The following is a 9,075-nucleotide window of genomic DNA, read 5'->3' as shown; positions in this document are numbered from 1 at the left end:
ATCACAGAACTTTGATAACAGTTATAGTCACTCAGATCAGTTTTTCCGACTGTGTATTTTTCTACAGAGATTATTGAGATTTTTCTGTTGTTAATTCAAAGGAAGGAGAAAAAGTAATTATGCATGTGACTGAGAACAAAAGACTTAAGCCTATTAAAATATTAAAGCCTTGAAACTGAAATTGGGTTAATCACATTTATCAATCCAACTCATTTTTAATTTGCTTTCTCTTTTATTAAATACTACTGCTTATGTTGCTGGACTATGGGTGTATCTAAGTAACCAAATAATTACAGGGTAGCCTTGCATTTTTGGTCTTTTCAGCTCTTCTTGGTGGCCCCTGGGATAACTCCTCAGACATGACAAGTAGCCGTCAAGAGATTTTGGCTTCATTAGGCTAAATTTGAGGTCCCTGAATTGTCCTGGTATCATAGGTCCTACCTAAAATTTTACACTGTCAAACTGACCCTAACTTTCCTACCGTCAGAATATTTTTTAAGCTTTTAAAGAATGGAGACTGTTTTTAACAAGTAGCTTACATATATTATTATTTAAAGAACACTAAAAAACCGCATTTCTGACATTGGAATTGCAAATGATCTAATTTTTACCCGATACAAAACATATGGTTTTTAATGTTTAATTCTAAACTTACCATGTTGACCAAGGCCAAAGTGAAATGTCTATGAACAATCTCTGGGTGAAGTGAAATTTAGGCAAGAGATGTAATTTATAGACGGTCCCTGACTTATGATGGTTCAAGTTACGATTTTTGGACTTTATGATGGTATGAAAGTGATACACATTCAGTAGAAACTGTACTCTGAATTTTGAATGTTGATCTTCTCCGGGGTTAGAGATACGCAGTATGATCCTCTCCCTTGATGCTGGACAGCGGCAGCCACAGCCCCCAGTCAGCCAGGCAATCAGGAGGGTCAACACCAACACACTTACAGCCGTTCTGTACCCACACACCCATCCTGCCTTTTACTTTCAGTACAGTAGTCCATAAATTACATAAGATATTCAATGCTTTATTATTGCACAGGCTTTGTGTTAAATGACTTTGCCCAGCTGCCGGCTCATGTGAGTGTTCTGAGCATGTGAAAGTAAGCTAGGCTAAGCTATGATATTTGGTAGATTAGGTTGATAAGTGCATCAACTTACTATATTTTCAACTTACAATGGGTTGTCGGTACGCAACCCCATCGTAAGTCAGGGAATATCTGTATTTAAGAGAGATATTTTTCTGCGTTCTTCAAACCACAATGAAAAGCTTGCAGTTTCTATAATGTTAGTAAATCAAAACAAAATCCATTTATATACAGAAAAGCATTTTCCAACGATTAGCATTGCGTAAAAACGAACAAACAAACCTGATTTGGGGCTTTCGCTTGTGTATGTGACGTTGATCAAGCTATTTTTTGTTTGTTTGTTTGTTTTCACAATTGCCCCATGTTCAGGATAAGCAGGTGGAAAAGTCCAGGAGTAAGCAACCAATAGCTTCCTTGGTTGAGAGTATAATCAACAGGGATAATTGGCAATGTGATGGCTGGTACAGAGTTGACTCCCTCTTGCATGGAAAGAGCTCTTAGGTCCAGGGCTGCACAGAAAGCCCATGCTTTACCATTAATGTTGATTGCTTGGTTGGTAGCACAACTCATTTATAGAAACTTTCAGTTGACTTGTAGACCCTCAGAATCACAGCATATCTTGGGATAGAAAGGGGTATTCCAAGACTGGTGATTGGTTCTTTCTCTTGGGAGGTAGGAGAGTTGGGGTTCATAAGTGGAGCCTTGGGCAGGGCTGGGTAAGCCTCTTCCTTGTTTCCTTGGACCTTCTAGTAGAGCTACTTTAAGGCCCGCCCAAAGAGGCCCCAGTAAAAAAGACCAGGAGCAACATGGCACCCTTGCCCACCATGAGAGCTGAGCACAACCAAGGAGATGTTTCAGCTCCCAGACATACGCATCTGTACCAAACACACAGTCTATGGTTACTCATTATTGACCAGGGGACCAGGGTTTCCTCAAGTTAATATATCAAGTGCCCAAAGCATATTGCCAAAATATGTCCTGCTGGTAAGAAATGGGAAATCGGGGACTGGGAGGAGGGGAGCTACTGATAGGTGCATTCCTAAAGGGGCCCTGAATCCTTTTTGAAAATGGATATTGTATACTCATGTCCATTTGCTGGTTATGCCTTTTGTTGAATGTAAGCTACCATGGAGTCACTACTCTAACAAATATGGGCACGGTTTGCAAATCGGAGCTTCATTTTTACTAGAATAATTGATACAGGAAAAGTTCACTTGGATTTGAAATCCAAAGACATTATCTCAAGAAATTTCAATATAATTGATAAGGTAAGAAAAGCAGATCCTATAAAAGGATCCTTAGGATGTCAGGACGATCCGGCTGCAACATCTGTCACCCCATTGATCCCACTGATCGCCAGGGTTAATTCGGCTGAGCTGGCTGACTAGGCAGCTGTCCCCTTCCTCCCTCCCTCATTACTCTGTGTGTACCCTCCTGGAGCTGCGGGCTCCGTGGAGGAAGACAATAGAGGTCTCCAGACAGAGGAGGACCATTCTTGGGTCAAGGGTATACGAGTAGCTGCACTCCCCTGCTAGAAAATCCAAACAAGCTCTCAAGGTCCATTTGTAGAAGAACATACAGTGGTCAAGCTTCCAAGACTCCGGACGCATCCTAATGAGGCGCTGTATGTGGCAGTCTGCCTTTCTTTAAAAATAAAAGTAAAAAATAAAAGGATCCTTAGATCCTTCAAAAAGTCAACTGCTGTAATGACCGAAAGGTGTTAAAGATGTTTTAGGGGCACCCGGGTGGTGCAGTCCGTTAGAGCGTCGGACTCTTAGTTTTGGCTCAGGTCGTGATCTCTCAGGGTCATGACCTCCAGGAGTGAGTAGTGAGTAGTCAGGATCTGTGCTCAGTGGGGGAGTCTGCTTAAGACTTCCTTTCCTTCTCCCTCTGTCCCCCCCACACCCGTGCACCGCGCTCTTTCTCTCTACAAATAAATAAATAAATAAAACCTTTAAAAAAGATACATTATTTACTCATATATATGTATATCCCAGATCACAAATAGCAAGAATTTGAAGAAACCATCATTGCAAAGCTTTGGCTGGGAAGTGCGCACAGCCCTTTCAAGCTTACAACCCGGTACGAGAAAAAGACGTATTCACAGTAGCAAGCTCAACTTTCTCTTTAAACATTTTGATATAAGTGTATTGGAAGTTTGATCTTTCCTAATACTTTCCATTTTATTTCTCTTGCCACAATTTTACAATATAAGTAAAATAAAAGAGTATTGATGACCAATCCCCAAATAGACATTCTCAAACTCTTTCCTGTTTACCATGGTGCATTTAAAAAAATATTCTCGTTTTCTGTGTGCTTCATGAAAGATAGAGATTGGGAAGAACTTGTTCATCAAACTTTGGATACCCGTTTCTAGGCAGAAGGGATATATTGAAATTCTGTTATCTATCTTCCATCTTCATCATCATCATCATTATCTAACTCTAGATGATAGGAGTAAAATCATCTCTCCTCTGTAGACTGTGTTTCTTGTTCCTCTTCTCCCTTATCCACTCTTCTAGTGCATGAATGTGCATTTTCCCTTCAAAGGATAGTGCAGAGTAGAATATTCATTATGAGACAAGATACATTAATGCCATTCTGATGAAAGAATGTTCCACAAGCCCCTGTGTGTGCATATGCAAACCCCCAGAGCTGAGGAAGTTCTTCAACTATAGATTGTAGGCAAATGTAAAACTCCTAGCAATGTGGAGACAAATCCAGCATTTCATGTTTTTAGGTTAATTCCATGATGTCATAAAACCAACCAGAACAAAAAGAAAATGGGGAGTCTAAAAGATGATGGACCTCCTGTATCCAAAATCCGAAAACTGAAAAATATCCCTAAAAGTCCATGTGTGTGCACGTAGGTGGTTAGTCCCTCATTCACTTCCTTCCACGTCTTCACTAATTTCCTTGCTCAAGTACATTTTTCTGCGGTCATCTATCACTCGGGCAATTAGCTCCTATTATTGTAGATCTGAGAGACTTGAACACCCGCTAGTTCTCATGGCACTCAGCTACGATTTGGGGGTTGTAAAAATCGTATGCCTCACAATTAACAAAGCCTCTTTATTATTTTGAACTCTTCACGTCCCTGCCTTCGTTCTCCACAGAAGACGAAATGACAAGGTTTTGAAAACGCATTTTCTTATTTTCTACAATATGTATTTTTAAATCACGCTGACAGTTTTATTCCACACCAGCAATTGCTCAGCTTTCACGAACATCTCCATCCCAACAAAATCACTCAGGGAAGAGAGGTTTAAGGAGACAGATTTCAGCTTCATGCTTCAGAGGGGTGGCTGTAAATCACGGCATGGGAGGAGGAAAACAAATATAAAAATGATGAAATGTACCTTGATAGGAGTATGTTTTTAATCACTATTTTTATAGGCAGGTGCAATTCTCAAAACTTTGTGCAGCCATACTAGGTGAAATTCACCTGCCGGCCTTTCAATAGAATCAATGGCTCCTTTCTGTTCTGCTCATGACCAATGCCTATTTCACTTTGTGGGAGGCAGAATTCCAAGCTTGGACTGTTTCAGGGGATGCCCAACCTTTCCAAGATGGGGCTTCTCCCAATCTTTCTGCCTTGTGAAGGACTTGCTTGTAAATAGATGTCAGTCTGGAAGCAATGGGACTGCTTCCTGAATTGCTTCGAGCTAGCTACAATTTACCAGCCTCTGAAGTAGCATTAAAGCAATGTTCATTTTTTAATGAGAATTAAATTTACTTTTAGCCAAACCCTCTAGCTGACAATGAAGTGTTCATTGGGCTTGCTATTGGCTCTCTCTTTGCTAATTGCTCTGCTGCCTGTGATTACACTCTCTCTCTTTCTTTGGATGCTGAAGCTTAATGTTTGAGTCTTGTACTTAATTTCAAGGAGGAACAGCAGTAAACTCTCCAGATTTCAAGTCTCTGAGTAGGGTCTCTCCTCAATTATGAAACAAAGCCACAGAGTGAGGTGGAAAGAACATGAGTTGTGGGAGAAGGTCCAGGTTGGAGTCCTGACCCTGCCTGTCTACTGAGGATCGGTTAACTACCACCTGTGCACCAGATCCAGTTCCCCACCCCACCGGGCTCTAACGGCACACTAAGAATGGGTTTTACATTTTTTTAATGGCTGGGGGGAAAATCAAAAGACTGATATTTCATGACAAAAATTATATGAAATTCAAATTTCAGTGTCCATAAATAACATTTCCTGGAATGTAGCCGCCCTCATTCGTTTATGCATGGTCTATGACTGCTTTCCTGCAACAGCAGCACAATCGAGTTGTTCAACAGCAACCATATGGCCCACAAAGCCTCAAATACTCACTCTCTGGCTTTTTACAGAAGCACTTGGCTGATCCCAGATTCAAACGTTTGATTGATCACAGGCCGGTTAATCTAGTCTCAGGGCCTCAGTGGCTTCATCTGTAGACAGGGACCGATAACCACGGCGACATCACCGAGCTATTGTGAAGAACACATGAGGTCGTTCATCTCTCAGCATCTAGAAATCTCATTGTTGAAAACACAAATCAAACCAGAATTACCGGCTGTTAGTTGTTGCAAAAGTAAAAACAGAATTATCGATTATTAGTTGTTTCATTCTGATCGTTGTGCTTGTCCTTCTACCAATTTGACTCAATTTATTTTTAAATAGATGCTGTATGTTTTCGGTGGTACATTTGCTTATATTAGATACGATTTAGAACTCGACATTGAAAAGAATTTAAACACAATACTTATTGAATGCCTATAATAAACCCGGTGCTCATCTTTGAAGATAGATTATATAAAAACGAAGCTGCTTCATTCTCTCAAAATATCTTTGGAAAAAAGTTCTCCAAAGCGTATCTGCATGTATAATTTTTGTCACTTGAGCTTGTTTACGATGCGTCTATCTGTTCTTTGCATTGTGTCTAGATCACCAGAAGAAGACGATGTAAACCCACATTCGTCAAACATGTTTGGGCTCCAGTTACAATTGCATAAAAAAATAAAGGGAACAATCAAATATGTATTCTACCCCTCAAACATAAATAGTGTTCACCCTTATTACAAACTCCAGGGAGTTAGAAGGTTGCTTACGTTTTCCACGTTGACTTCTACCCTCCCAAACAGGTATTTGAATGAAAATCCAATACGCATTTCTCTTCTGATCTGATGAAGGCATTTGCCATGTTGCTAATGAAAGAAAAAATAGAGGAAATCCATTTGGTGCTTTCCTGATTCTTGCCCAAAAGCAGTTGCCTCCCACTGCGGACTGCTCTTAGTGTTCAAACAGTGCTGGTCTGGGTCCAGACCTTCAGTCTGTTTTCATCTAGGAGAGCGAACTTCTTTGATGTGTATCAGTGGCTTCTGAAGGGCTGTGCCAGGTTTAATCAAAGGTACGTAACTTCAGCAAAAATAAATGGCAAGAAATGATCACAGAGCCCCACGCAGGGTCTGTAAGCAGCCTCCAGACTTCGCTGGGGCCGGGCCCTTCCGCAGAGGACAAATGTGGGAAGCAGAGAGCGTCTCTCTCGGATGACATAATTGCAGAACAACACAACAAAGGGAAGCAGGCCAACATTCTCGGGCCTTCTGATTTCACTGTGCGACGATATCCCTCTTGCTGTGGTGGCCGAGGCCCACGGCGACTGCACCATCCCCCGGTGAGCGTGTGAAGCGGGGGGGGGGGGGGGGGTTTCGAGCCCACATCAGGGTCTCCAGGGCCTGGGCTGGAGGCTGGGGGAAGCACTAGATAATACATCAGTGCTGACATGAGGGACCTGCCCCCGCTGGGGCCACGTGGGTGGTCACTTGCTGGCCTTTTAACCCACGTATCCAAATCTGAGCACGGCTACGTGTATTCAAATGACCCATAACACAGTGAAATGGCGAAAATACCTTTTCAGCTCCACGCTGATTCTATCACTACGGTGTTTTCCAAGCCTTTGAAACCTCGCACCTCGAAAATTTTTCAGACGTGCATACGTATGCATGCGTATTCCTGTCAATTCACATAAAGCACATAATATCACGTTATTATAATTAGGATCTGTATTAGATTTTTTAACTTCTCGGAAGGTTGATGTCTGATGCTTTCTTGCCAATCCTCAGTGTGGATTCTTTGAGGTACCTGCCAGAGGTCTCCACACAAAATTTGGAGACCACTGTTATATCATCTTTTTTTTTTTAAGATTTTATTTATTTTATTTATTTGACAGAGATAGAGACAGCCAGCGAGAGAGGGAACACAAGCAGGGGGAGTGGGAGAGGAAGAAGCAGGCTCATAGCGGAGGAGCCTGATGTGGGGCTCGATCCCATAACGCCGGGATCACGCCCTGAGCCGAAGGCAGACGCTTAACCGCTGTGCCACCCGGGCGCCCCCACTGTTATATCATCTAGATGACTTAGAGTTACTTTCCGAAAAGTACATCAAAATATTAAAAATCCAAAGCCACAGGCTGTTTCTTTCTTTTAGGCTAGCCTGTGATTGAATAAAATCCTACTGGTCCGCTCCACCGGATCTTCTGTTGTTAATCACTCCTGTACATTTCTCTTTTCTCTCTTTGCCCAAAAGGAGCTGCCCCCCAGTCCACCTGTCATCTCATCCTATTACATGTCCTTAAATATTGAAAATATTCTGACAGTTATCAAAGGTTTATCTCCAGTTGGACCACTCCTCTCAACTGTAGATTCGCACATCCCTCTTAATTTAGCATGTCTAAAACTGAATTAGATGCCCCCCCACCCCCCCCACACCTGTCCTGCCGGAAGTTCTTTCATCTCAGGAAATGCAACAACATTCTACCTTCATCAGCACATCCCATTGTCCCGACTTTCAAAAGGCAAGCAAACACTTTATATCACCTTTACCACTAACTCTCGAGTCCAGCCCATCATCCGCTCTCGCACAGATGACCACAACAGCCTCCTTTTAATCCTCTGTACGTGGAGATTCCAGAATGGACTGTTTATCATTTTTTTATTATTTTATTTATTATTTTTTTAGAATGAGAGAGAGAGAGAGCATGCGTGGGAGTTGGGGTCAGAGGGAAAGAGAAAAAATCTTACATAGGCTCCATGCCCAGTGCAGAGCCCAACGCAGGGCTCAATCCCATGACCCTGAGATCATGACCTGAGCCGAAATCAAGAGTCAGGCGCTTCACCGACTGAGCCACCCAGGCGCCCCTAGAAGGGACTGTTTAAAACATAAGCAAGTCAGGGCAATTCTTTGCTCAACATTCTCCAGTGGTTTCCCATCTCATCTAGAGAAGAAGAAAGGGGATCTCACGGCCCTTGCCTTTTGGATTTCAACTTATATACTCTCAATTCTTTCTGCTCTGGCCTCTTGTTATTCCTAAAATTCACTGGCTAACCTCTTACCTCAGGACCTTTGCACTTGCTCTTCTGCCAAATAATCATCTTCCTTTTCCCCATCTTTCCCCTTCTTTCCTGTCTTTTTCAAAAGTCCTAGTCTCTGAATTCTCTCCCAATTGCCCTATTTTAAATTGCAAGCCATCCTACTCGTCCTGTCTTCTTCCTGCTTTCTTTTCCTCTCACCACCAGACAAATGGCAATCAATTTATTTTCTGTTAAACTTGCCTAGAATGTAAAGCAAAGATTTTTGTTTCATTCACTGCTGTATTCCTAGTGCAAAGAACAAAGTCTGGAACATAATAGCTTCCCCAAAGATGTATCTGAACGAAGGGATGGATGGATGTACATGGACTATGGGTGAAAAGGAGCTATACCAGATGTGGTTATCTCCATTGTCATAGAATTAATAGTGATTTTTTTCATCTTCCTTATATAGCTTCCCATAGTTTTTAAACAAAATAATTAACATGTTATCTTTATCACCAGAAAAAAAATGTTTTCCTGAATGTATTTTAGTGTTTAAACAAAAAGGGTATGAAAGAAACAAAAGGAAGAAAACAAAATTATGTGAGCATACAGATGAATATATCATAAGTATGTACAAATATATGCACATAAAGAA

The sequence above is a fragment of the Ursus americanus genome, chromosome 32, assembly GCF_024610735.1.
Source record: "Ursus americanus isolate L20-20 chromosome 32, mUrsAme1.1.p, whole genome shotgun sequence".
Taxonomy (NCBI): Eukaryota; Metazoa; Chordata; class Mammalia; order Carnivora; family Ursidae; genus Ursus; species Ursus americanus.
The sequence above is the reverse complement of the archived record's forward strand: the minus strand, read 5'-3'. Positions refer to the sequence as shown.